Here is a 26,695-nt window from a genome sequence, read left to right as displayed (position 1 = left end):
GTCCATCTCTGTGGTCCTTGAGTTGAATGCTGCGATCAGCATCTAAATAATTTGTTAATTTGTGCCTATGCTCCTACTTCCACCTCAGCTTTTCAAGAGCTAGAAAAATTTCTAAGAAGACCTAACATTCGCAAAAATTTCAGAAAACAAATTTTCCTTAATACTTGCCGATTTTTATGCCAAGATGGGAGCGAAGTGCTCAGAAGACCACCATTCATTCGAAATTTAGGACCTGTAACGTGAAACCAGAGAGGACAAATGGTGTGAATTTCTTTAAAAAACTACTTGTACTCTGCATGGACAGTTTCTACAAGAAAAATCCGAAAGGTAGTGGACCTGGAGAAGCACTGACATTGTAATTAAAAATGAAATAGATTACGTCTTCACATCGAAGAAATGAATGTTCTCACACGTGTCAGTCATAAATCAATTCAACACAGTCATGGAACATAGGCTAGTTGGAAATATTAGAACGTACTAAAGAAAGTCAGTGCCTCCAAAAACGGAAAAATTCGAAATTCACCCTCGAAACAGAGCAGCTCGTAGAAGAAAGAAGGAACACTGACAGAGACTTACCGAAATACAGAGATCTCAACGAAAACGTAAATATGGCAGTCAGAAGAGATCAGAGAAAGCAAAACAGGAGACTGATCCAGGAGGTCATGAAATCATAATGAACTTGAGAGCCGTTCTTCTCAGCCAATCAGAAGTCAAGATGATCGTTCACAAAATTCGGAGTGATCGAGAGGAAATTGTTACTGAAAGACATGACAAGCCAAAGGCTGATGATGAATCGCGAAGATCTGTTATGAACGTGGGACCGGGAGGAAGGGTAACTGTAGATAAAATTGAAACGGCAACAGCTCTGAAACAACTCAAGAGTTGTAAGGCGCCATGGAAAGATCAGAGATGCTTAAAATTGGAGGAGCATTCCTTATTCTATTTGAGAAATGTTTCGAGGGAGGGAAAGTTCCAGAGTCGTGGAAAAATGTAGAAGTCATTCTCCTCTTCAAAACAGATGTCAACATGGACATCGAGGATTATAGGTCTGTTAGTCTTTTCTCATTGTTTCACGAGCCGCTAACAAAACTCATTACGAATCGCCTGAGTGAGAAATTTGACTTTCACCGGCCATTCGGAAAGGCGGCATTCAGAAAATGTTTCAGTACAACTGACCATAATCAGGTAGTGCAAATGTATGGAGCGTAACTTCCCCCACTACAGTCTTCCTAGTCTACCAGAAGTCTTCCGACGCCATCTAAACCTGGACAGTTCTGAGGACGATGAACAAGTCCCTCACTGACTACACGTAATCCAAATTAAACCGCTACATGAGACTCCCGCTGTGTATGTGCTGTAAAGAACGTCTGGATCACTGTAAAGTTTCCCGCAAAAAGAGACATGAGGAAAGAGACACTGTCTCATCTAAATTATTCACAATGCCTCTGGGAATGTCCAATGGACAGAAAGGTATCGACATAGATAGGAAACATATTATCGGTCTCCACTTCATCAGGGTATGTCACGGAGACAGAAAGGTATCGACATAAATATGAAACGTTTCAACCATCTTCCCTTTGCAAACGATCTCATACTCTTCAGCAATGACACAAACGACTCTTCAATAGTTATTCAAGAACTCAGAGATACTTCCCATGCTGTCGGCCTCCAAATTAACCTTCAAAAGACTAAAACTGTTGGCCCTGTCAATATAACGATCTCCATCGGAAAGCTTACTCTGAATGTAGTAATGGAATAAATTTGTCTGGGACATAAAATCGAACTTGGGAAAAATAACAACTGCAGAGATCATCCAGCCAATTGGCCTCTTCTGGATCTTATTCGCGAGACTTGGCTACATTCTCTGTATACCGACTAACCACGTTAATTAAAAAAGGAAAGTTTGTGACGCACACATCCTGTTAGTGACAACATATGGGCTCAAAGCAGAGAAACAATAAGCAGAGCAAGTCGGCTGCGCGTCTTCCAAAGGGCATTAGAGAGAGAAATGCCTATAGTGAATTTGAGACACAAGATCAGGAACGAAGAGATATGTAGAAGAACAGAAGTCTATAGCGTTGTCAAGTGGACTGTTGGACTGAAGTGACGTTAAAATGGAGCGAAATACTAATGTAGTAGTGTCCAGAGGAGTGAAAGAGAAGTATCGAACTTCTTCTGGTGAGACAGACATCCAAAACTGGATCCAGACTATGCAGCAAAGATCGACATGGAAATCTCTGCAAGACGCCTATGTCCAGGAGTGGATATCTAGAGGCTGAAGAACAAGAAGAAGACGCATTTTTTATAGTCGTTAAAGTTACATTTCATTTAAGTTATCCTTAGACTGCTGTCACAGTGGTACCAATATCAGTGGATTCCGTCACCGACCGACATCGGCCGAAGCTGAGCGATCTTTTTAAATCAGTGCACTAGTATGTGCTCGCTCACAATACAGTTGGTCTCAGGGGCCGAACGTACAGACTCTGGACGAGAATGCGTGAAACTCAGATTAATTTGTTTTCTTCAGTCGAAATGGTCGACGTTCTCACAAACAAAACATGAACTGTGAGAAACTGATAAGTTCAGTTAAAGAAAAACGAGTGTGTGGTGTCTTGAGTGTAGAAAACATCATAATCTGGAATTTGGAATCCACGGTCTGCAATCGCAGCTTTATTTGAAACCACAGGTGGAAAAACTTCATCAGAAATTTTAGGTATAAATTAGTACCCCAAAAAAATGCACTGATCAGACAGAATATTATGACCACCGATATACTGTCGATATAAAACCGTCCAGGTGACAGCAGCGACACCTGGCGAGGAATGACTGCTAGTCAGACACAAGCACGGTGCGTTAGTATCAGTGAGCGTGCTGTCCGTGTACAGAATGGGGAAGGCGCACGATCTATCTGACATCAACCAAGGGCAGGTTTTGATGGCATAGAGGCTCGCACAGAGGCTCGGCACGAGTATTTCGAAAACTGCACCTTTTGTCGGGTGTTCGAGGAATGCCGTGGTGAGTGTCTTCAGCGCTTGGCGAAACCATGGTGAAAACACATGCAGACGCCGTGCGGTCAGGCGGACACCTCTCATTATAAAGTGACTCAAATGGCTCTGAGCACTATGGGACTTAACATCTGAGGTCATCACTCCCCTAGACTTAGAACTACTTAAACCTAACTAACTTAAGGACATCACACACATCCATGCCCGAGGAAGGATTCGAACCTGCGAACGTAGCAGCAGCGTGGTTCCGAACTGAAGCGCCTAGAGCCGCTCGGCCACAGCGGCCGGCCCTCTCATTATAGATGTTGGACACCGTAGGCTTGGCAGATTGGTGGAACAGGACAGGCGGCGAACTGTGGTGGAACTAACATCAGACTTTGATCCTGGGTGGAGTACAAGTGTTACTGAACAAACAGTGCACCCAATACTCCTAACGATAGGCCTCCGCAGCCGACAACCCATACATGTGCCAATGTTAACACCACGACATCGGTAACTACGACTGAAATGGGCCTCTGACCAACAGCACTGGACGCTGGTGCAGTGTCAGAGCGTTGCATAGTCTGATGAATCCCGATACTTCCTTCATCATGCCGATGGGAGAGCGCGAATTCGTCGTCTTCCAGGGGACCAGGTCCTTGCCACCTCCATACAAGCTGGTGGCGCCTCCTTTATGCTCTGGGGAACATTCAGGTAGGCATCCATGGGTCTAGTCATAATCGCCAAGGAGTATCGTAAACTGGTTGCAGACCACGTGCATCACTTCATGTCTATCGTGTTTCTCTACAGCAGTGGCATTTTTCAACAAGATAATGCACTTTGTCAGAAGGCCAAGAGTGTGATGCAGTGTTTCGAGGAAAACAGCGCGAGTTCCTATAGATGTGCTGGCCCCCAGCTAGCCAGATCTGAACTCGATCAACCACATCTGGAATGTGACTGAACGTGGCGCCGGAGCTTATCGACATCCTTCCCGGAATTAGCAGACTTGTGTGTGCAGATGTGGTGCCACCTACCATGGCCTCACTGCTCCCGTGCCACGATGTGTCGCCGATGTTATCCTTGGCGAGGGTGGACATATCGACTATTAGGTTGGTGGTCACAATGATCTGGTTGAACAATGCAGTTAACCTAAGTGAGAAGAGTGGCGTATATCATGCTTAAAGTTACTGCAGTAGCCTTCTTTGGGATGCGGTAGTTGCGCATAATAGCTTCTTTCTGGCAATTTTGTTCCAACAGTCATATGAGGTGGTTTACAGACGTAGTGTATGTATTTACATATTTGAGTGCTTCCGGTGTTTAGCGTATCTTATTCTAAAATTTATTTATATACTGAATGAAAGTCATTGAAGGTTAACTGACGTGCCTGTTTTGGTGAAATTATTTAAAGCTGTGCAGTGTTTTTGCAATACTGTTTTCCAGTGTCACTAAAATCATATAGAGGGTTTCATCTTATAAATTTGTACTCCAGTAATTGAAGAAAGAGTGTACAGTACTCACGCTTTTCGAGACAGGTGTGGCTTCTTTACAAGCTTTCGGTGTCTTTATAATGTCAAAATAAGGAACGCAGAAATCTCTTCCAGGCACAGAGGCGTTGTGGCACGCATTCCACTTCCCTCCACCCATCATCCTCTCCCCGAAAGTTGAAATAGATCCCAGCCTCCTTCGTTGAATAGATTCTAACCTCACCTAACCTCCTGATCCCACCAAAAACCGATGAAGGAGATCTAATGCAATGTGTCCAAGCTGTCGGCCGATGTTATCAGGTGACCTCAGGCGATTGTAGCTGCCGACTTTTACTGGTGCCACTCTGAATGCAGCTTAACAGGATATATCAAGATAACACGGATGTGTAACGAAGCGATATCATCTTAACTGTAATGTTAAACGTTAAAAAATTTTGAAACAAAATTTTATTTAATCGTGCTTTGATATTCTCGTCTCGATTCTAACTTCTCAATGAAGACTGTGCCACTGTTGTAATGTCTGTATATTTAGAGAACTGAACGCTTTGTTTACGTCTATGGATTATTACTTGTAATACAATGTAAAATAGATTGTGTTAATTTCAGTTAAAGTGTAAATTACAGATCAACTCCCAAGGCATTTATATTGTGCTGAAGTCACATTTGTAACAACCATCACCATAAGCTGGGAAACCACTGTGTGTTTCCATTTGGTGCATGTTTTGGATGACGTTGACTTGCTTATTGGGATAGGGTAGTACTGAATTGCATGCGGATTGAGACTGTCTTGTAGGCAATGAAGACACCCACTAGATGTTCCGAAGAGCATAGTTAATATGTTCTTTAAATATCAATAAAACTCTAACAAAAAGGCTACGAAAATGATATGGAAGTAATCTGCACTGGTATAACTCATCCCAGCAAAATATTTCTCAAAGATGGAATTAATTTATGGTCATAAATTATGGAGTTGTGATTGTAGCACTGGTACGTCAAGAAGATTGGCTTTGGATATTTGGCTACATTAACAGAGAAGTTCGTCACCAAAAATCATGACTACTCATCTACTACTAGTCAAGAAATTTTATGTGCTCTAATGTCTAGAATCCATGGGAAAAGTCGGCCATAGTAGTAAAGGTATCTGAATACTGAAATATGTAGCAATTGTGACGATAAGGTCCCATACTCCGAGGAGCGTAAGGAACGACGCGGGAGACACGCACCGCTATACTAGGCAAGGTCATAGCGGAGGTGGTTTGCCGTTGCCTTCCTCCGACCGCAATGGGGATCAATGATGATGATGAAGGACGACACAACAACATCGAGTCATCTCAAGGCAGGAAAAATACCTGACCACGCGCGGGAAGCGAGAACGCTACCGCAAGACCACGAACTGCGGTCATATAAAGGGACGTCCATTGATAGTGACTGGGCCAAATGTCTCACGAAATAAGCATCAAACGAAAAAATTACAAAGAACGAAACTCATCTAGCTTGTAGGGAGAAACCAGACGGCGCTATGGTGGGCCCGCTAGAGGCGCTGCCATATCTCAAACGGATATCAACTGCGTTTTTTTTTAATAGGAGCCTCCATTTTTTATTACATATTCGTGTAGTACGTAATGAAATATGAATGTTTAGGTTAGGCCACTTTTTGCACTTTGTGATAGATGGCGCTGTAACTGTCACAAACGTATAAGTACGTGGTATCACGTAATGTTACGCCAGTGCGGACGGTATTTGCTTCATGATACATTACCCGTGTTAAAATCGGCCGTTTACCAATTGCGGAAAAGGTCAATGTCGTGTTGATGTATGGCTATTGTCATCAAAATGCCCAACGGGAGTATGCTATGTATGCTGCTCGGTATCCTGGACGACATCATCCAAGTGTCCGGACCGTTCGCCGGACAGTTGCGTTATTTAAGGAAACAAGAAATTTTCAGTGACATGTGTTACGTCAACCACGACCTGTAACAAATGATGATGCCCAAGTAGGTGTTTTAGCTGCTGTCGCGACTAATCCGCATATCAGTAGCAGACAAATCGCGCGAGACTCGGGAATCTCAAAAACGTCGGTGTTGCGAATGCTACGTCAACATCGATTGCACCAGTACCATATTTGTATGCACCAGGAATTGCATGGCAACGTCTTTTAACGTCGTGTACAGTTCTGCCACTGGGCACAAGAGAAATTACTGGGCGATGACACATATTTTGCACGCCTTCTATTTAGCGACGAAGCGTTATTCACCAACAGCGGTAACGTAAACCGACATAATATGCACTATTGGGCAACGGAAAATCCACGATGGCTGCGACAAGTGGAACATCAGCGACCTTGGCGGGTTAATGTATGGTGCGGCATTATGGGATGAAGGATAATTGGCCCCCATTTTATCTTTGGCAATCTAAATGGTGCAATGTATGCTGATTTCTTACGTAATGTTCTACCGATGTTACTACAAGATGTTTCACTGCATGACAGAATGACGATGTACTTCCAACATGATGGATGTCCTGCACACCACGCGTGCGGTTGAAGCGGTATTGAATAGCATATTTCATGACATGTGGATTGGTCGTCGAAGCACCATACCATGGCCCGCACGATCACTGGATCTTTCTGTGGGGAAAGTTGAAGGATATTTGCTACCGTGATCCACCGACAACGCCTGACAACATGCGTCAGCGCATTGTCAATGCAAGTGCGAACATTACGGAAGGCGAATTACTCGCTGTTGAGGGGAATGACGGTACACGTATTGCCTAATACATTGAGGTTGACGGACATAATTTTGAGCATTTATTGCACTAATGTGGTGTTTACAGGTAATCACGCTGTAACAGCATGCGTCCACAGAAATGGTAAGTTCACAAAGGTACATGTATCACATTGGACCAACCGAAATAAAATGTTCAAACGTACCTACGTTCTGTATTTAAATTTAAAGAACCTACCTGTTACTGTTGTGGGTTGGCAGGAGAGCCAACTCCGTGTTATTAGAGGAAGCCGAAAGTCACGCGTTTTAGCTCACGCAGGCTGGCGTGAGGTCTGGAACCGGACAAGGAAATTAGACTTTAGGAAAAACGGACGTAGCTGGTGGAATACTTAACTTTAATCCATAAATGGTGAACATCGCTCTTGACGGTACATTATTCTTAATCTCAATAGTAAATGGTAATGGCGCCTTGCTAGGTCGTAGCAAATGACGTAGCTGATGGCTATGCTAACTATCGTTTCGGCAACTGAGAGCGTATTTTGTCAGTGAACCATCGCTAGCAAAGTCGGTTGTACAACTGGGGCGAGTGCTAGGAAGTCTCTCTAGACCTGCCGTGTGGCGGCGCTCGGTCTGCAATCACTGATAGTGGCGACACGCGGGTCCGACGTATACTAATGGACCGCGGCCGATTTAAAGGCTACCACCTAGCAAGTGTGGTGTCTGGCGGTGACACCACAGTTAACAACGGTGCGCCTGAAATTGTGAGCCATCTATCACAAAGCCAAAGAAGTGGTCCAACTGAACCATTCATATTTCTTTACGTACTACATGAATATGTAATAAGAAATCGTGGTTCCTATTTTTAAAAAAATCCCAGTTGATGTCCGTTTGACCTATGGCAGCGCCATCTAGCGGGCCAACCACTGCGCCATCTGGTTTCCCCCTTCAAGCTGGACGAGATTCGTTCTTTGTAGTTTTTTCGTATGACGCTTATTTTGTGAGATATTTGGCCCGGTCACGATCAATGGACCACCCTGTATAACAATAGAGTTCATCAATTCTCAGTAGCTTTCTTTATTTATACTGCAATAATAAATTTTACTATCTTAAATGACAGTCTTAATATGTCGTTTACGTAACAAAGTACATACTTGTGTTAATGTCTAGAAATCAGAAAACTTATTTGGAATGGTCGCCTTTTAACTTGTCATAGCTAAATACGAAAATTTGTTCAAATTGTCGTATTTCATCTCGCCATAGTCAAATTTATTTTGCTGTCATTTTTCAACATGTAGCGTGAATAAATTCCAATAATTAATTCAAGTAAATATTTCAAACGTAATAGCTACAAACCTACATAATAGAAGCCTTTCCGGCATCTATCTGGATTTCAAGTAACTCTGAAATAATAACAGAATAGCTGTCATTAAAATATCTGTAAATTACGAAATTAATATTTGGAATTTGTCTCTTCAGGACTGGCGACTGTCTTATTTCATATCTCGTATTTATTTCGGGTGGAAATACTACTGGTATGTTAGCTGCTGCTCACATCCACATTTGCTTGTTTGCCGTGATGAACACAGTACCTTTCCGCCACTTCCAGTTGCACAAATTTTAATTTCGCGGCGCTCGCCAAATAGTACGTTAGTGTAAAGAGCACACTGAAGGAGGACTTGTCTGATGTCGCGGTGGAAGAAGAAACAAGAGTCGACTGGGAAGAGGTAGGGGATACAGTAATAGAATCAGAATTTAAAAGAGCTTTGGACGGCTTAAGATCAACTAAGGCAACGGGGGGTAGATAATTTGGTGTGTACAATGACGTACCATCAGACTTTTCGAAAAACATCATCCAAGAAATTCCACAGACTGGAGGAGCTGACAACTGCGAGAACCATAGCACAATGTTTAACAACTCATAAAATAAAATGGTGACAATAATAATGCGCAAAGTAATGGAGAAGAAAATTAAGGATCTGTTATATAACGATAGTCTGGCTTTACGAAATGTAAAGGCACCAACTAGGGAGTTCTGACGTTGCATTTGTTAATGAAAGAAAGACTGAACAAATATCCCGATAAGGTCACAGGATTTTCAACCTCGAAAAAGATTTCGACAATGTGAAACGATGCAAGATGTTCTAAGTCTTGATAAAAAGAGGGGAAAGCTATAGAGAAAGACCTGTAATATACAATATGTACAAGAACCATGAGGTTCCAATAAGATTGGAAGATCAAGAACGAAGTGCTCAGATTAAAAAGGATGTAAGACATATATCCGGTCTATAATCCCAACTGTTTAGTTTACACATCGAAGAAGCAATGACTGAAACACAAGAAAGGCTTAAAAGTGGTATGAAAATTCAAGGTAGGAGGACATCAATGACAAACTTCGCTGGTGACATTGCTATCCTCAGCAAAAGCAAACAATACATTCAGGATTTGTTGAATTGAATGCATTGTACAATGAGCACAGAATGTGATCTGAGAGTAAATCGAAGAACGACGATAGCAGAATAGAGAGCAGCGGGAAATGTATGAACAGAATTCAGGATCAATAATTAAACTAAGCTTAAGAATTCTGCTACCTAGGCAACAAAATAACCCGTTATGAATGCAGGAAAGAGGACGTAGAAAGCGTACTAGCACTGGCAAAAATGGCATTCCTGGCAAAGACAAGTCTGCTAGTATCAAACATTAACCTTAATAGGGAAAAAATTCCTAAAAAAGTAGGTTTGGAGCACAGCATTGTATGGTAGTGAAACATGGACAGTGGGAAAACCGGACAGAAGGGAATCTAAACGTTTGAAATTTGGTCCTACAGAAGAATCTCGAAAATTTTGCGGTATGGTATGAAATGCCCTAGAATCGGTAAGAAAAGCAATACGTGAAAAACACTGACAGAAAGAATGGACAGGATGATAGAGCGTCTGTTAATACATCAGGAAATACCTTCCACCGTACTAGAGGGAGCAGTACGCGGTAAAATCAGTAGAGAAAGACAGAGATTGGATTACATCGCGGAAATAATTGAGAACGTAGGTTGCAGGATCTACAATTAGATGAAAAAATTGGCTCAGGAGAGGAATTCGTGGCGGGAAGTACAAAAAAAGAAAAAAAAATGAGAATAAGGGACTGTGGCCATCCTGGGAACATTGTCGACCAAGTAAGAATGATGAAGGAAGTTTTGCAAAAACACTGACGCATTCAAATAAGGTATGTGAGGCCGTCGACACTGTTCAGTTCGATTCAGCTGAAATAGCATCAGTTGTGTCATTCTTTGAAGTGCGTGAGCCTTCCAGTACCCAAGTAAGATTTTTGAAGGCACGGATAATGCGTTGTTTTTATAGGTCACGTGATCTACGTTGCATTACAGGGAGCAAACAGCTGGATAAACGGATAGACCACTTACAGGAACAAGCTTCTGTGCTCATGCGAAATATTGAGGCGATATCTGCTCGCAAAGTAGGGTATAAATCAGAAGTGACGCGAATGGAAGCTACTTCATAGCAAACTGAGTACGGTGGGAAGATTGAAGGAAGAGTTGTTGACAGGCAGCAAGAAGGCACAGCAGAGCGAGAGTGCAGTAATGTTAACGCCAAGTTAAGAGATCCTGTACTTGAGCTGTTGCAAAAGAACAGGAAATTGTTGGTCGACATTTTTCCCAGATTTAGTAGATTCTGAACTCTATTCTGGTTGCAGGAACCAAATGAAAATTATGGACTGAGAGCACAACAGTTTTGTAAGCTGCTCTGTCCAAAGTGTACAGGGCAGTTGAGGGATTACGTTAATACGGATAGAGTGGCACAGTATAACATTAGTGAATTTCGGGAGCATTTATGTTAGCAGTTGATATTACTGCGGGCATTGCAAGAACTAAAACAAAAGCGCGTAAAACGATGAGCTGTTATCACAGTGTATGTGATGCCCGCATCTCGTGGTCGTGCGGTAGCGTTCTCGCTTCCCACGCACGGGTTCCCGGGTTCGATTCCCGGCGGGGTCAGGGATTTTCTCTGCCTCGTGATGGCTGGGTGTTGTGTGCTGTCCTTAGGTTAGTTAGGTTTAAGTAGTTCTAAGTTCTAGGGGACTGATGACCATAGATGTTAAGTCCCATAGTGCTCAGAGCCATGGGAACAGTGTATGTGAGATGTCAGGTGCGCAGTAAAGGCGTTGTATTTACCGTATAGTGAATCAGAAATTATTAGCAAAATTCTTGAAGATATGAGTCCGGAGGATATGCCTAGGTTGCTGTTTGTGGCAAGACCACAGTCGTTTGCTCATTCACAAGGTGTCTGATGACAGGCGGACGCTGTCCATTAGCGGATATGAAGCGAATGGTAGAGACTGTGACACGGGATTCGAAGGTGCCTAATTGAGGTGAAAGAGGCAGCCTTACAGATAACAGGCCGACGTATGTGTGTGTTTTAAATCTGGGAGTCCCTTTTTAAAAAGGATGGTCGAGGCATCCAGTCAAAGAACGGGGAATATTATACCCGACTAGAGACCTCTAACACGGGCAAGGTTAGGGCAAGATGGAGCTTAATGTGTAATAGGATAGTGGCTTCGCCTGAACACCCCAGTTCAATGTTCAATCTGTTTGTCTAAATGATAAAAAATAAGTGGTTTGTGCCCTACTTGAGACGGGAAGTTCATTATGATTAATTAGTGAAATGTCAATCACCATGACGATTTCCTTCATAGAGAATGGAAAATTGTAGTTGCACGATGGCCAACTCTGGTAAACTACATTCGCCATTAAGGCTTGGCTGTTTAAGGCGAGGGTAGCGCGTCAATAAGTTGTTCTGGTGATTCTTGGTTCTGATTTTATCCAACAAACTGGTCTGGTTATTAATTGTAGGCAACAAAAATTTTCATTCCATTTCGCTAGAGGGCGAAGCTGTAAATTATGTAACCACCTGCGTGAAGTACTGTCGCTGATTTACACACCACACAGTTACAGCGTTAGGCATGTTTTGGTGTGCTTACCGACGTTTTCGGGGTTATAAAATCCGGTGAACGGTTTTGTAAGACTAAATTCTTCACTCCTTTGGATCTCAACCAGGCTTATTATCAGATTCCCCTCTCTGAAGACGCTAAATCGGTTACTGGCCTTGCAGCCGACTGGAATATCTGTGACTTTAATCTATCCCATTCGTACTCTCAACTGGAGCGGCAGTATTGTCCCATCTACCTGATAGTATTTTTCAGGTACCGAATTTATGTTTGGCTACCATGACCTCTTCAACGAGAAATTTTCTGAGAATGATAGACAAGCTAAGGAAGTCTTGTGCCGTTTAAGGATGGCGAAACATACACTTAGGCTGTTTAAGATAAAATTTTCTCAGCCACAGACGTCGTTTCGGGGCATACAGTCTCTTCCCATGGTATTACTGTTGATCAGAGCTACACCGATGATATCCCGAACCGTTCGTAACCTAAGAGTCCCAAGGATGTGGCCATGTTCATTGGCACGATTATTTTTTTTTTCGAAAATTCATACCTAACTTGAAACGAATGGCAGTTGCGGTGAATGAATTAAGGAAGAAAGGGAGGAAATTCTAATATGGCTTCCCAATAAACCAACTTGGAGCATCTTAAGAGGGCATTAGCAACAGAACCTGTGTTGGCAACCCCTGACTTTTCTACAGAATTTATTCAAACGGATGCTTCTATATCAGGTGTTGCGGCTGTTTATTAACAAAAACACGTTACGAAGAAGACCGGTAGTACACGTCTCACGTAGCTTATTCAAATTAGAAATTGAATACTCAGTTTACTAACTGTAAGCTTTGGCGTTACTGTTGCTCTGGAGAAATTCTGGAATTATCTGGAGCACTACCTGTGTATCCTACAAAATGATAACCAGGCTTCTTAGTTGGGTGCTGGGAAGACCAACGTGGAAGGCGTTTGGGTCAGTGGGTAGCGAACCATGCTGTGACCGGACCCTCCTAGGAAGTAGTTAACTGAAGCAGTCTTCATTGGCGCTGTTCTCAGTCACCCCTCAGACTTATCCAAGGTCACTGCGGAAAAACAACATTCCGATATTAAGTGAAAAAAAGGAGAAAAAGTGAAGCCCTATCGTTTAAAGGGACACGTTTTGCGCTGTCCATCTAGGGGAAGTAAACGCGACAAATTAGTTTTACCCCAAATTGCACCTTAATAATGAAATATTAGCTTGAGTCACCAGTCGGTGCCTATTTAGGAATATTAAAAGCTCAAATGGTGCATCGCGAAGATTTTATCCGTCAAGGCAGGGGCAAGGAATTTAACGAGTGTCTACAGACTCGAAGGTCTGAACCTTGAGTAAGCCACTGACGAGTACATGGCAGAGATTGCTGGCGTCTGAAACGGCGGCGTCGCCTACGGAGAGGTTTTACATGGATTGCATAGGTCCTCTTCCGGGTCACGTGTCTTGATCTGCTTCATTCTAGTTTGTGTGGATGCCTTCACCCAGTTTTGCTGGTTATTTCCGACCCGTGATAGGATGGCGAAGACAGTATATATCGTTTACAGCTCTTGCGTGGTATCTTTGGGGAATGCCAGAATTGTCTCTGATAATGCTGCAGCATTCATATCGAAACTGTTTCGGAGTTTGTGTTCCGGGAAGGGAATTTCACACATACCACAACGCCCTACTGCCCTAACCTTTCATTGTGGACCAGGTCAACCGCAATTTGTGTTCCACCCTCACAGCATACCACCATGCAGGTCATTTTCGATGGGACCAGCCGCTTTATTGGTTGACTTTCGTCTCTAGTATGGCGGTACATGAAGCTCACAGACAGACTCCCGCTAGCCACTAGCGAATTTGTGGTCAAACAACCAACCGCTGGTTGATGCAACGCAGATGCAGAACAACTGGGAGACGACAAAGTGTTATCTGAAGCGTAGTGATGACAGATAAGCCCAAAGGTATAACAAGGGTAAACGTCTGACTCAACTCAAACTGGGTGACAGGATCTGGCTGCAGAACTGCCAGGCAGCCATTAACGCGAAAGATAAAATAATGGGGAATATACTGCCGAAGTTTACTGAGCTGGTACAAATTATACGGTTTATGACTGCACTCACCCTGCTTGTTACAAACCCGCTGGTCATGCGCACTTAACCTCATTTTAACAGAATTTAGTGGCTAAACTGCTTTAATTCACATTTATATTAAAAAGGGGAAGGCAAATTTCTGAAAACTTATTGGTAAAATTAAAGTGCCGAGCTGCACTGGTGAAATATGAGGAAGTACGCTTGTCCCCTTATTATATTAAAATTTGCGTGCTTAAGAAGACATGCTAGGACTGTAAGGTTCCTACACAGGCTTTTTCCAATTTAATTCTCTACTGGAGAAGAAAGGAGGACCTTCAGCAATATGTTTTTACTGTATTTATCCATGCAGTGATAGCACTAATGTTGTTCCCGTTCCCTAAGCAAGAAGCTGCTACTACATGAATATGCTCTGTGAGCTGGAAGATGTACTGTGCTGGAGATGGCACCGTTCCACAGCTGCCAGTTGCGAAAACTGATTGTCGCAACTCGGCAATCAGAATGTTCCTTGGTGTCGAGAGAGACTGTCAGATATTGCAGACAATCCTTTGTGTCCTAACCTACCTCAACAAATAGCGTCTTTGACTATTGCGCTTGTACCTCCTCCAAGTTTTCTCTTGTAAAATATTTAGTAACGCAATCCTGCCTAAAAGAGGTTGCGTTTTTAACTGTTATACTTCGAACAGCTCCAAGATGCGTCCAAAAAGTAATGCAACACTTCTCTTTCACGGAAAATTTCAGTTGAAAAAAATGTAGGCTTTGTTGTCGGATGTCGTGAAATATTTCCGCTTCAGTCTCTGTAGTTTCATGAATTTCTGATAGGTGGCGGTGCTATATGTAGCCTTCAATAGGCGCCTGTAACGGATGTGCGTTCCAAGCAGAGAACTCACTGAGTTCCTTTGGTAGAAAACCGGAGCATCACAGGTATTCATAGGCAAGTGAGGAATATCTACAGAGACCTTGCAGTGAACAAAAGCAAGACGAGTCGTTGGGCGAAGCGCCTGTCATCGTCGTAACATGGTAACGCAAACCAATCCGATCTCCCGTGTGCCAGCCGCCGCACACGGCTGTAACACCTGCAACGTTGCAACGTGCGGACACGCTCATTGAAGATGATCGAAGACACAATCAAACACCTCGCCACCCAACTGGACTTCTGTGTTGGTAGTACCGACAAATTCGTCCACCAGTTGCGGTACTCAAAGGTGTGTGCCCGCTATGCTCCTGGCCACCCATGAGAAGACCACAAAGAGCAATGGAGGAGCATCTATGCTGAACTGCTTGCAGGTTACGAGGCTGATCGAGAGCATTTTTCGTCGATCATCGTGGCAGACGATGAAACAGGGACTCACCACTTCGAACTGAGGAAAAAATGGCAATACATAGAGTTGCCTAAAACCACCTCTCCCCCGAAGAAAAAGGTGAAAGCCGCAGCCTTTGCCGGTAAAGACATGGAGACGCTCTTCTGGGACTCTGAACAGGTTATTCCCTTTCACGTCCTCCACATGGTGCAAAGATCAAGTGTATTGTGCTACCCTTAGGAAATTGAACAAAAATTTCAGAGTTTTCATCGCCACAAAAATGCAAACAAACTTCATCAACGCAAGGCCTCACACAAGTCTACGCACCCCACAAAGACTTCATTGGACTGTTCTAACTTCATGCACCCACAGCCCGGATCTCGCACATTCCGACACACATTTGTCTGGCACACCGCAGGAAGCAGTACGTGGATGTGGGGAGGTTATTGATGCAGCAAGACGTTGGCTTCGACGTAGAGCAGTGTGGTATCATCCAGACATACAGGCTCTCCACGTAAGGTGGCGTAACGTCGTCGCACTGATCGGAGATTGTGTTGAAAAATGAGGTTTTGTAATCAAAGCAGTGGGGAATAGTAAGGTGTATTGTAATTCTGAGTAAAACCAACCTGCTTTCAGAAAGAAAAGTGTTGCATTATTTACTGAATGTCGCTCATAGTTACGACTATCAGTGTGAACTAGTCGCTTTACCTTGACTAGACTTTACACTCGAAACAAGAGATGAAACTTGCAGTTTAACTTTTACTAATGACACTTTGGGATCAGAACTTGTTATGAAACTGGGAAGACATATACTGATAACAAATCTGGCAACTTATAACCAAGTTCTGATTCAAGCTGAAACTATTGTAAAACAATATCGTTTAAATCATCCGAAGTGATGGATGGATATGAGGCTCGGTTTTTCTCGCACTTAACTGCCCTGCCTACCTGCATTATCGTCAGTTTAACTGTTTTATCCACTGAACAAACTGTAACAGAGTGGCAGGAAAGTGGAAGGGCTGGTTTATTAATCGCTCCCAGTGTGCACAAGTAAAAGAAGCTGAGCCGTGGTAAAAAAATGCTGTTTTGAAGAGCGCGCCGCAGCGCGTTGTGTGAAGCAGTCGCCCTCCGTTTCTGGCGGTGGCGCCGCTGTGGCAATCGCAGCTTTGGTGTCTCCCTTTGGTGGGAAAGGGGAAAGATTGCCTGTTCACGTGCATTTAAGGACCGCTATGAGCTCGGCGGTTGGTCAGTCGGAGTGAGGCTGGGTCAGCCTCGCATCACCAGTAGCTGGTCTGCCTCTCGTTCGCATTTGTGCGGCAGTTTGTGTCTGTCTGTCGTCGGAATATTAGTATGTCTGTCGTTTGGATCAAACTTTAAAGCCAGAAAATGAGAGTCTTGCCACTCCGCCAGCAACAGAACTCTGCTAGTGGTCGCCCGGTCGGGGCTGAGTTCCTGCAACTGAGTCTGGGCGTTGGGCCGCCAGTCTGCTCGAGTTGCTCGGGCAAAAGTCATTGGCGGTTGGATCGATCGGTTGGTGAGTCGCGCACTGAGACACAAGATGACTGGTCCGTCTTGAGCGTCGGCGCATGTGAGGTCCCGACGTGAGTCCAGTGGGCCGCGCCGTATAGAAAGGGGTAGTGGCTACGCGGTTGACACGAGAGCAACAGGAGTTAACCCACGACACCGGGCTGGCCGGTGCGAGCTGAGACTCCGTGAGACGGGAGATAGGTGCGCCTTCCTGCGTCTGTTGAAGCGGCTGGCAGCGGACGGTTTGGGAGAGCGTTGGGGTGCTGCGCCAGGTCTTCGCCAGAAATCGCAGTTTATTAGAAGTGATTAGAGATATGTTGTTTCATTTACTTGTTAAATTCTACTTGTTTTCTTGGTGAGGTCACCAGCCGCTTTGCTTTGGGGTCGTCCCACCTTTCTTTTCCGTTTGCCCACTCGCGGGAAGGTGGTTATTTACGAATTGGGTGGTCGGTTTTTCCCTGGTGGAGTAGGGGCAATCTGCGGTTTCGGTTGTTCAGTAATCCCCCTGTCAATCTGCCATACGTTAATAGCTGCCTCTGTCATGTTTGTCGGATTCGGTGTTAACGAATTTATTGCTTAAGGTGTAAAGGCCGAATTCATGTACCATTTCCATCCCTCCTAAGGGGTGCATAGTGTATGTGTTTGTGTGAGTTGTTAAAATTTTTAGTTTAAAGTAATCTGGTGTGTTGCAGATTTGCACCAGTGTAGTCTTTCAGAGGTTGTTCTGAGCGTTCGTGACTACGGCCGTGTTAAAAGGGAGCGGCAAGCTTCTCAGCCCGAAAGCTCAACTGTGAAAAAAAATGTTATTTCTGCCTCTGAATAAATTGTAACTTGAGATTTAAAGGGTGTTTTCTGATTATAATTTTTAAATTTGTTTTTTTTTTAAAAAAGGAAAGGGTTTTTAGGAATAAAATTTGCATTTGTTGAAAGAAATTTGTTTTCATCAGTTACCCACTGACAACTACTTCCACGCTCACGTAGTGTGATTAAATGTGTTAATGTTCTTGATGAATCGCTAGTAAATAAAGTAAATCCTTTAAGAAAAGATTTTGAAAGTAAATCCACGGTTCAAAGCGCACCTGAAGTAGTTAGACAAAGCGACTACTCTACCAAATAAAAAACACAAAAGAAAATTGAATATAGTGATTAGGCCCAATGGTCACCATACCAAATACTTTAAAATCTGAATTTGATTAACACAACAAGCACTATATCAAGAACAAGAATACAAATTCTGTGATTAGGCACGATGGTCATTTTGCCATAAAAACATTTTCAAAATAATTAAATTTAACTTAAGTGGCATACCAAACACCTAAAGGCAAGAGGGACAATATGTAGCCCCGATAATCTACATCTTCTAAGGCTGGATTTAATTTATGCAGGTACAAACATGGACGTTTCCTTCGGCACCTGTTTGAAAGGAAAAATATAGTCTACATTAGGTTCTTTCTCGGTTGTAGAGAGCAGCCTCAGGAGTGCTGTTGACATGTCGCGCAGTAGAGCCCTGTCACACCCCGTAAGACGTCCAGGTGTCAGTAGAGGTAAGGTCGTTGCTCTCCGTCTGCAGAGGGTGCGATCTGTTCAGTGCTGACCGTCCCACTCGACGCCAAGGAATATTCTGTTTTTTTTTTTTTTTACACGACTAGTTACATAGGACCAAATTGGGGAGCAAATCCCGTGGCCATGGAACGGGGCACTTCATGAAATAACAACATAAAAGTGATAACAGATAAAAATAAAATGCTTATGAACCCGAAAAAAGACAAGCCATAAGTCTATGTAAACGCTAACAACAATATACATAGGTATCTGCTTCACTGTTCGAGGAACTCCTTGACAGAACAGAAGGAGTGACACTTGAGGAAACGTTTCAGCTTCGATTTGAAAGTGCATGGATTGCTGCTAAGATTTTTGAATTCTTGTCGTAGCTTATTGAAAACATATGCACACTTTTCTGCACAAGAGTCAAGGAAGTGCGATCTAAATAAAAGTTGGATTTCTGCCTAATACTAACTGAGTGAAACCTACTAATTCTTGGGAGTAAGATGATATTGTTAAAAGAAACGACAGTAAAGAATATACAGAGTGAGAGGCCACTGTCAGAATATCCAAACTAACGAACAGTTGTCGACAAGAGGTTTAAGATCTTAACAAAACTTATTACCCCAACCACCATTTTCTGACCCAAAAATATCCTTTGAGAATGGGAAATGGTATCCCAGAATATAATACCATACGTCATAAGCGAAAGAAGATAAGCAAAGTAGACTATTTTTCGGGTCGAATATCACTTACTTCAGATACCTTTCGAATAGTAAGAATAGTAGCATTAAGTCTTTGAACGCGACCCTGAACGTGGGCTTTTCACCACAGCTAACTATTCATCTGAACACCTAGAAATTTGAACTGTTCCGTTTCACTAACGATATGCCGCTTCTGTGAAATTAAAAGGTCGGGTTTTGTTGAATTGTCTATTAATAAATGTAAAAACTGAGTATTACTGTGATTTAGCGTTAATTTATTTTCTACGAGCCATGAACTTACATCTCCAACTGCACTATTTGAAACACTGCCAATGTCGCACACAAAATCTATTACTACCAAGCTAGTGTCATCTGCAAACATAGATATTTTACAGTTACCTGTTACACTAGAGGGCATATGATTTGTATAAATAACGAACAGGCGTGGCCGCAACACTGAACTCGAGGGCACTCTCCATTTGACTGTACCCCACTCAGACCACACATCACTGGGGCATTCTCAACACTGTGAATAATGACCTTTCGCTGTCTATTTTTAATGAAAGAGGTGAACCAATTGTAAGCTACTCACCGTATTCCATAATGGTCTTACTTTTGGAGCATTATTTTGTGATCAACACAATCAGAAGGCTTAGTTAAATCAAAAAATATGCCCAGCTTTCGAAACCTTCTGTTTAACCCATCCAGTACCTCACAGAGAAAAGAGAATATACCATTTTCAGATGTTAAACCACTTGTAAAACCGAACTGTGCATTTGATAGCAAATTATATGAAATAAAATGATCAATTATGATTCTAAAGGGTGTAACAAAAAGATACGGCCAAACTTTCAGGAAACATTCCTCACACACAAAGAAAGAAAACATGTTATGTGGACATGTGTCTGGAAACGCTTACTTTCCATGGTAGAGATTTTATTACTTCTCTTCAAATCACATTAATCATGGAATGAAAACACACAGCAACAGAACGTACCAGCGTGACTTCAAACACTTTGTTACAGGAAATGTTCAAAATGTCCTCCGTTAGCGAGGATACATGCATCCACCCTCTGTCGCATGGAATCCCTGATGAGCTGATGCAGCCCTGGAAAATGGCGTATTGTATCACAGCCGTCCACAATACGAGCACAAAGAGTCTCTACATTTGGTACTGGGGTTGCGTAGACAAGAGCTTTCAAATGCCCCCATAAATGAAAGTCAAGAGGGTTGAGGTCAGGAGAGCGTGGAGGCCGTGGAATTGGTCCGCCTCTACCAATCCATCGGTCACCGAATCTGTTGTTGAGATGCGTACGAACTCTTCGACTGAAATGTGCAGGAGCTCCATCGCGCATGAACCACATGTTGTGTCGAACTTGTAAAGGCACATGTTTTAGCACAACAGGTAGAGTATCCCGTATGATATCATGATAACGTGCTCCATTGAGCGCAGGTGGACGAAACTAAAATGAGCTCTAACATGGAAATTAAGCGTTTCCGGACACATGTCCACATAACATCTTTTCTTTATTTGTGTGTGAGGAATGTTTCCGGAAAGTTTGGCCGTACCTTTTTGTAACACCCTGTATACACAGCCTTTTCAATAACTTCAGTAATCACTGATGGCATAGAGATAACTGTAAATTTTCTAAGAGAAACGAAACGTCATGGAGATAGGTTACAGCTAACGGACTCTGTATGTTAGAAATACAACATTTACTGTTAAAATGCTGGCTGTACCAATCATAAATAATCATATTGTGCACCCAGTGTCCGCTGTTTTGTCACGAACTTACGGGATACTGTGTTTTCTGTTCTGCCGCATCTGATTACGATGTCAAAGTAAATCAGAAGATGGTCTGTTAACAACTGAAAACCGGCGATTGAAGAAATTTTGGAGTAATGCAGCTGTGTGGAATCATGAGTTTTCAACCTGTATAACACATCAATACAAATTTTTAAAATAGTTTTGACAAAAAAATAACATTCACTACCAAACTTAATGCTATACAATATTAGTTTACTAATATATACCCGCTTTTGTAACTGTATATGATCAGTATTTCGTACGTGAAGTTATGTACCCTTCAAAAATTTGATACCTACCGTAAATTATTCACATATTTTAGCACAGCGTAATTCGGTAAATTCTTTAATATTAACACTAATTAAATTGGTTTTATGTATAATAAGACGGACTTAATTTATTAGAACTGTAAGTTTCTGATGTGGAGTGTCGATCAGAAAACAATAGCTACGTGGTCTTTTTCTAGGTTCAGGGGCGCAAAATTTATTGTTAGCAGTAGTGTTGATACTTTTGACTTCCATGAGTCTTTGTGCATAAGTCAATAGGAGGTTCTGATGTCAATCAAAGATTCCCGAAACACAAAACAATGGCAGACAATGCAAAATGTTTAGTCCGTTGATACTCTGTTCTCCCATGGCAGTGCCATCTGGCCCATTGTAATTAGTGTGCGTTACGTACATTTTCAGGAGATCAGGAGTTCAGCGTCGTCTAAAGAGAAGGAAATAATCGACACTGCTGCCGGTGAAGACCGAATATCGCACTGGCTTCACCAATTACATGTACACTTCTGGCCATTAAAATTGCTGCACCACGAAGATGACGTGCTACAGAAGCGAAATTTAACCAACAGGAAGAAAATGCTGTGATATACAAATGATTAGCTTTTCAGAGCATTCACACAAGGTTGGAGCCGGTGGCGACACCTACAACGTGCTGACATGAGGAAAGTTTCCAACCGATTTCTCATACACAAACAGCAGTTGACCGGCGTTGCCTGGTGAAACGTTGTTGTGATGCCTCGTGTAAGGAGGAGAAATGCGTACCATCACGTTTCCGACTTTGATAAATGTCGGATTGTAGCCTATCGCGATTGCGGTTTATCGTATTGCGACATTGTTGCTCGCGTTGGTCGAGATCCAATGACTGTTAGCAGAGTATGGAAGCGGTGGGTTCAGGAGTGTAATACGGAACGCCGTGCTGGATCCCAACGGCCTCGTATAACTATCAGTCGAGATGACAGGCATCTTATCCGCACGGGTGCAACGGATCGTGCAGCCACGTCTCGATCCCTGAGTCAACAGATGGGGACGTTTGCAAGACAACAACCATCTGCACGAACAGTTCGACGACGTTTGCAGCAGCATGGACTATCAGCTCGGAGACCATGGCTGCGGTTACCCTTGACGCTGCATCACAGACAGGAGGGCCTGCGATGGTGTACTGAACGACGAACCTGGGTGCACGAAGGAATGGCAAAATGTCATTTTTTCGGATGAATGCAGGTTCTGTTTACAGCATCAGGATGGTAGCATCCATGTTTGGCGACATCGCGGTGAACGCACAATGGAAGCGTGTATTCGTCATCGCCATACTGGCGTATCACCCGGCGTGATGGTATGGGGTGCCTTTGGTTACACGTCTCGATCACCTCTTGTTCTCATTGACGGCACTTTGAACAGTGGACTTTACATTTCAGATGTGTACGACCCGTGGCTCTACCTTACATTCGATCCCTGCGAAACCCTACATTTCAGCAGGATAATTCACGATCGCATGTTGCAGGTCCTGTACGGGCCTTTCTGGATACAGAAAATGTTCGACTACTGCCCTATCCAGCACATTCTCCAGATGTCTCACCAATTGAGAACGTCTGGTCAATGGTGGCCGAGCAACTGGCTCGTCACGATACGCCAGTTACTACTCTTGATGAATTGTGGTATCGGGTTGAAGCTGCATGCGCAGCTAGTTGTACCTGTACACGCCATCCAAGCTCTGTTTGACTCAATGCTTAGGCGTATCAAGACCTTTGTTATGGCCAGAGGTACTGGGTACTGATTTCTCAGGATCTATGCACCCCAATTGCATGAAAATGTAATCACTTCACTTGGCGATGGCTCTGAGCACTATGGGACTTAACATCTATGTTCATCAGTCCCTTAGAACTTAGAACTACTTAAACCTGACTAACCTAAGGACATCACACAACACCCAGCCATCACGAGGCAGAGAAAATCCCTGACCCCGCCGGGAATCGAACCCGGGAACCCGGGCGTGGGAAGCGAGAACGCTACCGCACGACCACGAGCTGCGGGCAAAATGTAATCACATGTCAGTTCTGGTATAATATATTTTTCCAGTGAATACCCGTTTATCATCTGCATTTCTTCTTGGTGTAGCAATTTTAATGGCCAGTAGTATGTAACATTTGCGGTCTTCGTCCGCGCTAGCCAAATTGTGCCTTCGCTTACAAAACTTTTCACAGTCTAAACTTGTTTATTAATATTTCGTCTGTCACAGTAATTTAGTCTAATATCCTCGTTAACGATCAGCAAAAAACCCGCTCTTGCTCTCATCGAAGATCCTCGAGTGTCGAATACCCTCGAATAAACGAACCGGATCTAATTTTAAATGGGATCGTCCTTGCATATATTTATCGCTAATAACCAGGCGCACTGAGCACACATAAATGAAAGCAGAAACGTTATGATCTAGAGATAGAGAGCAATATAACGTTCCGTTGCGGAACTGGGGCTTTGGTAACCGTCGTCAGAGGCAACCTCTCTTTTGATGATGTTGCATGGCTGCCCATCCGGATTAGAACCGGATAATGAAAAGCAACGTAAAGTGAGGCCCGATATTATCTTTACAGAGCGCCGTGAAAGCCAATATAAAATTTAGGTGTGACGATACTTAAGTTAAAAAGTCCTGGTCTGTAAAAATGAAGAATGCATTGCGATACGAATTACCGAACTTATATTATTCATTCTGTTTTTCGAAGCTGTGGTGAGAAGAAAGGATAACGTAGTCAAAGAATTAAGTTACGTAATCACTAACTTGAGCAATAGCTGGCAACAAATTGTATCACAATAACTTTTTTTCGCAAAATCATAGAAGAAACCTTTGTTAATAGACGTTGTGAAAAGATAAAATTGTAAGTGCTCCCTGACATGAAACTCTTTCTTAACGATACCATATCGTTGTCATTGTCATCATTCCGAATGGTATACCATTCTCTCAGTCTAATGTCATTCTCCTATGCATACAGCAAACTGCTTTCATAAATTATCATTCTTCTGCTTTGAAGGACATTGCGCAAGAATAAGATAATGATCCCACATGGAAGAAAATCAAGCAGCTGTGACAAGACACAAACAACTCGACAGTTAGACATTATTACTTGGTTAGGAACAAAATTCTCTTCAAACGTTTGAAACCTGACAGTGATACGTGGCTTGTTTGTATTCCGTATGATTTGGTCAAAAGTTAGTTTGGTATATTGCTTCCAGTTATGCATACTACGGAGCAAAAAAAAAAGTTTGTACATAATACATCAGACGTCTTACTCTCTCATGGAAAAACGCATCCGACGAGTTCTCACCAAAAGTAAACTGTGTCAAGTGGTTAAAACATCCACCACTCCTCATTTTGCTCACTTGTTTCCCATAATTCCACTTAAATTATGTTATTTAGCAGCCGAGGACCTGTACGGGCCCCTTCCAATGAGAAGACAACATTTTTGAATATTTCTGTGGCAGTAGCACTCACATCAACGTTTGTCTCTTTTACACCACTTCGGAAGGCAACGTTCGGCTCTTTGGATCAGTACACTGAAAAAAGAAAAATTACGTTTTCCATACCATTCTTCTTTCAACGCTTCTGAAAGACTCATGAAAGAAGCAGAAAAATTATGCAGATTGTACTGTCACAAAAAGCACACAGAATGGAATAGGTGCATTCAAATATTTCAGAACACCATAAATTCTTTACCTAATGATTCAACTTAGCTCTCTCCACACTTAGTAATGAAAAATAAGCTACCACTTAACACAATCAGAGAGACTGTGCGTTTTTATAGTCACAGTGCCCAAGAAGTCATGAAGTCATTGAAATAGCAGTTAAAAACACAAAACAGGCAGCACAGAAGAGCAAATAGAAGAGGACATGCAAGTTCTCGGCAGTTATCATGCAAATCGAATAACAAGTTTCAAAAATTCTTCTAATCTGCAGTGGACCACTCCGTACTCTCCAAATAGCACTCCAGAATACGACTGAATTCGAAACACTGAGCACAAAAATCTCTCGTGATCTACACAACATTTCCAACGTAAACATTATGTAGAGTGATTCTTAGGCATCTTTCTTTTTCTTTTTTTGCTAGTTATTACAAATTTCTTAGCATAGTCATTTTGTGATACATGTGATTTTCTCATTGACAAGTGGACTACTGTAAATAAATAGAAGTTAAGTCATAAGCCAGTTCATCCTGTGTATGCATGGATCATGACTGTTTTTCGTTATATAAGATGTAAGAAGTTGGCCATTTTATCGTATTTCTTTTACTTCATGTATTTCTGTTAATATCATGTCTTATACTGTTACGGTTATAAATTAGAATATTATTAATTATGAAACTTTCTAGTGGTATGTATCACACAAAGATTCAGGCAAAACTACATTTAAAAAAAACTTTCAGCTAAGCACAAATGTTTAATGGCGCTAAACCATGAGTGCTGGATAGTAACGGGCTGACACGATGAATTGTATAACAGTTGGATGGTATTTGACAAATGTTGTGCAGTACGCAATTGTGGAACAATAGAGAATTTTTGGTTGGATTTAAGAGCATTGAATATTTTCTTGTATTTGTGGTAATATTTTAGAAGAGTGCCGACGGAGGTTGCGCGGTGGTCAGCACTCTGAACTTGCACTCGGTAGGACGATGGTTCAATCCATCGTCCAGCCATCCTGATTCAGGTTTACTGTAATTTCCCTGAATAGCCTAAGGGAAATGCCGGGTTGGTCCCTTCGAAGGAATTCGACCGATTCATTATCCATTATTCCCCAGTCCGACCTTGCGCTCAGTCGCTAAGACCTCAGTATCGATGGGGCCTCTCCTCCCTCCCAGGGAGGCAGGTAATGAGGTTAGGGACTGTTAGGGATTACGTGATTATTTGCTTGTAGTTCACTGAGTTGTTGTGGTTTAATGATTTTTGTCTAGAGTAGGAGATATCTTATGAATGGAGACGAGACGTGTTTGGGAAATTTGCCACTTTATGTGACAAATTCTGATGAGAACTTTTGGCCTGTAAGCATTTTTCTATGTGGGCAGTGATATTTATGAGATATGACACTGCAGGTCATGTGCCTCAATTGACAACTGCTTGGGTTTGCTTATCCTATTCTTTCGCCCGCATCTCGTGGTCGTGCGGTAGCGTTCTCGCTTCCCACGCCCGGGTTCCCGGGTTCGATTCCCGGCGGGGTCAGGGATTTTCTCTGCCTCGTGATGGCTGGGTGTTGTGTGCTGTCCTTAGGTTAGTTTGGTTGAAGTAGTTCTAGGGGACTGATGACCATAGATGTTAAGTCCC

This window comes from Schistocerca cancellata, chromosome 6 (genome assembly GCF_023864275.1).
Source record: "Schistocerca cancellata isolate TAMUIC-IGC-003103 chromosome 6, iqSchCanc2.1, whole genome shotgun sequence".
Taxonomy (NCBI): domain Eukaryota; kingdom Metazoa; phylum Arthropoda; class Insecta; order Orthoptera; family Acrididae; genus Schistocerca; species Schistocerca cancellata.
The sequence above is the reverse complement of the archived record's forward strand: the minus strand, read 5'-3'. Positions refer to the sequence as shown.